The sequence below is a fragment of the Rattus norvegicus genome, chromosome 1, assembly GCF_021556685.1.
Source record: "Rattus norvegicus strain SHRSP/BbbUtx chromosome 1, alternate assembly SHRSP_T2T, whole genome shotgun sequence".
Taxonomy (NCBI): Eukaryota; Metazoa; Chordata; class Mammalia; order Rodentia; family Muridae; genus Rattus; species Rattus norvegicus.
Window position 1 is genome coordinate 203,496,851 of NC_141534.1, and position 4,169 is coordinate 203,501,019.

Genomic DNA, 4,169 nt, shown 5'->3' on the forward strand with positions numbered 1-4,169 from the left:
ATACCGCCTGAGTTTTCTTTTTAACGTTTAGGGGTTTATTGTTGACATCTTGGGCTCCCGGCACTGAGGAATGATTATGGATCTGAGTTATTATTTTCCCTTTCCTAAGTGCCTGTAAGTTCTTAGGTTAATGTCTGTGTTCTCTAAACGGTTTTCTTGTGTTCTGTTCTTCCCTGCATCACTCTACATGGCTTCACTTCCTGTCACGTGACAACGCGCGCGGAAATGTTGCATGAGGGTGGTGAGACCTGATATGCCGCTGTTTTTCGATCCTCATCACTTTAGTTCATATTTTCAGCTTATGCTTTGTCCATATTTACATCTCCTTGTGATGTTCTTTTTTAGATCGGGCCTCATGTAGCCCAGGCTAGCTTCAAAGTTGACATACGGCATAGCATGTCTTTAAACTTCTGATCCTCCTGCTTCTATCTCCTGGTACTGAGATTAAACCGTGAACCACCACACCCAGTTTATGCAGTGTTAGGGACAGAACAGAGGGTTTTGTTGATCCAAGTGGCGCTCCGCCAACTGGGTGGATTGCGCCTTTACTGTTATTGATCTTGGCATGTATTTTATTTCGTCTTTAACTTTTTCTGCTTTCATTTTTTTGCAGTAATTATCAAATTTTCTTTGATTAGAAACTTTCTTCTGGTAATTCACAGGCTGCACCGCACTGGTCTCCTCGGCAGCATGTGGTTTACTCACACACAGTAGTTTTTAAAAACATAACTAACTAAAAGAGCATACACAGGCTGGTCTGAGGTGCCCATCACATATGTAGCAGCCTCAGTGGGAGAGGTTGCACCTAGTCCTGCAGAGACTTGATGTACCAGGGAGGGGGAATGTCCAGGACAGGGGCTGCCCTCTCAGAAGTGAAAGGGAGGAAGGATTGAGGAAGAACTCTGCAAGGGGGCACTCAGAGGAGGGGAATAATAATAATAATAATAATAATAATAATAATACAGTAAAAAAGAAAAAGACATAAGTAATGTAGCTTCATTTGATGATTATGAAATTAATTAATACCTGATCATTAAAATATATGTATTTGAAAGTGCAAAGGTGTGAAAATCTTATCAACAGAGGAGCCCTGGGGTGTCAGTTCCTGGTTTACCTCAGACTTCCTGTGTGTCTAGGTGGGTGGCTCATGCTGTGAGGTCATAAGTTCCATTTGTGCCCATGATGTCTTTCCATGCAAATAAATAAAACCTCGGACCTTGTTCTCTGACTGCTGCTTACATTTCCACTGTGCTCACTCACCTGCGCCCCTGTCATTATTTTCTCGGGTTTACCTTTATAAACAACACTGCAAATGGATGCTCTCATCCCACTTTTCCATTGCTATGTGTTTCAAATTATTTTAATGTTTAAGGGCCGTAGCATTTTAGTAGCCTCTGTCACATGTTGGCAAGTTACCCTCTTATATAATTGTGCCAGCTTGTATGTCTGTCAATGATGTAGACATGGCATTTTTCCCTGTACCCTTCTTACAACTGTACTCTGTGGGTCTTGGGGTCATTGGCAGTTGGGCAGGCAAAATGATATAACATTATTTTAATTTATCATTATCAGGAAGGTTGAGCATCTTTTCGTACATTCATAACTCACTCGTATGTCATTTACTTTGAGATATATGTTTTCCAATAAGGTAAAGAATGCAATGGTATTGATTTGCTCTGACCTGGGCAGAAGCTTTTTCCAACACACACTGACTTGTCTGACAGTCACCTTGTCTCTGATGTCCCACTTCCTAGAGATGAAGTTCTAAATCTTTCCAGTCTCTTGGAGACTCCAGAAGACTTGCTTGGCCCCAACCCAGGACTCACTGCTTCAGTAAGATTTGTGGTCCTAAGTAAACACAAAGTCAGTCCAGCATCACTGGCTGCCTTGGGTCACGTGACTTGTTCAGCCACTCCTGGAGGAGCTTTTGCCATTCTTCTGTGTTTCTGCCTCACCTTGGGTCTAATCATTGCATTGCCTAATTATTATTGCAAAGATGACCTCTGCCCTTCCTTCCTCCCCTCAGCCTCACCAAGTGTGTATTGCACACCTGCCATGTGCTAGGCAATGTCTAACATCTCCTGCACCTCAGTTTCTCCATCTGTAGAGTGGGAGTGAACTTAAGAGTACCTCATCTGGGCTGGAGAGATAGCTCAGTAGTTAAAAGCACTAAGACTGTACTTCCAGAGGTTCTGAGTTCAATTCCCAGCAACTACACGATGGCTCACAACCATCTGTAATGGGATCTGATGCCCTCTTCTGTTATGTTTGAAGAGAGAGTACTTGCATACATTAAAAAAATCTTTAAAGAGTACTTCTTCCACAAAGTTTTATGAAGATCAAGTATGATGGTGTGTGAGACACCCACCATGGAACCCAGGGCACGTGAGATGCGAGCTGACTTTTGTAACTTGAACAAGCTTGGGCTGCAGGCAATGCTCTAGTCACTGCTCAGTCCGATGTCCCCTGATAGTACACTCAATAAACTCTTCTTTCAGAAAACAAATGAGAAAACACAACAACAACAAAAATATTGGCTTCTGTGTAGAAGACTGTAGGACCCTACAAAAATCTTCCTCAGGGCCTGCGGCTTCTGCCCTCCTGCCCTTGTGGGAACTAACCCCACCAGGAACAGGAACTGGTAAAACTACTTCCTGACAAAGCAGTCCTGCGCCCTGACTCAGTCCTCCTCCCCCAGTCTAGCTAGAAGCTTGTAACACTCATATTCTGCTTTACAACACCAAGCAAAACACATTTGGACAAATAGGGACTATAGATTTTCCTTTCTTTTCTTTCTCTCGCTTTTTTAAAGCGAGAGAGCTGAGCAGCTGCAGTTGGTTGATTTTTATGAAGTTCTAGACCTTTCTCTTTCTCCCTCCTTCTGCTTTTCCTGGGCTCAGTTCTTGCCCCTGTGTCCCACGTGCCTCCCCACTTGAGAATCAAGCGATGAACACCCCCACAATTCTGGGAGATGTGCCCTGATTGAAGACCTGCAGGAAAGCCCGGGTGTCTGGGGTTTTGGAATAAAATTTCTCCCTCTGCCTACAACAGATCCGCGTCTAATCAAAACCCTTAATTAAAAAAAAATCTCAGGTACTTAATTTGATTTGCTTATTTGCATAATGTTGGAGGACAAAGGAAATGTGCCCTGCAGTGTGAGCTTCCGCTGCAGGCCAAGGACTGGCCCCCTGCGATCTGCCCCATAACCCGGGCGGGCCTTGTGGGACACAGCCGCCCGCTCCTATCAGAACAGTTCAGTTGCGGGGTGTGTGTGTGTGTGTGTGTGTGTGTGTGTGTGTGTGTGTGTGTGTGTAGGATGGATTTTGGAAATATCGGAAGAGAAAACCTTTTGTTCTCCACATCCACTATCCACTGCAGGCTTAAAATGGTCAGTTTTATTGGGTTCCTGTAGCCTTTGGGCACAAATGAATGCTGATATCAGTAGCTTCAGGGACAAGCTTGATAGAAGAAGGCACTGGGGAGTAGAGAAAAGAGTCCTGGAATAAGAATACTTTGGGGACATTTTGCCAGCCTTGGTTAATATTTGCTTCCAATGTTGGTCTATTAGGCTAGCCTCACCAAAGTACCTTGAACATTTTTAGGAAAAAACGTTCACGTTAAATTGTACCTAATGACTAATTACAAGACTAAGAGTTTGGAAAGTCCCGCTTGAACAGCACAGATACTAATTGAGCCCATAGGTGCAGCTGACCCAGGTTCCTCCTATCTGCCCAGTCTGAGCCCAGTAAGGCACTGTGATTTCAGGCCAGTAGGCGGAGCCCCCGACTCTTGAGGAGAGCCAGCCAGGCAGCTGGATTTGAGCCAGGCACTGAGAAAAGGCAGCTGGGAAACTTTCTTAGAATTGGCAGCTTCAAGGATCTGAAAAGCTATTTATATTACACATTAAGTGTTGTTCAGAAAATGGGGTAAAATAGGTCTCTCAGAACTTAGAACAAATGTTTGTGTCCATTTTATTATTAAAAAAAATCCCTTTAGATAAGAGGATTTTTTTCCTCCTCAAATGGCTTGAGTGATAACTTAAAAGGCTCCATTTCACGTCTTTTAATTTTGAATTATTCTCTTATCTGTAATAAAGCACCAGTCAAGCACAGAATTAGTATTCTAGAAGAAGAGATTTAATGAGCTAAAACATTTCTATCTGGTGTAAG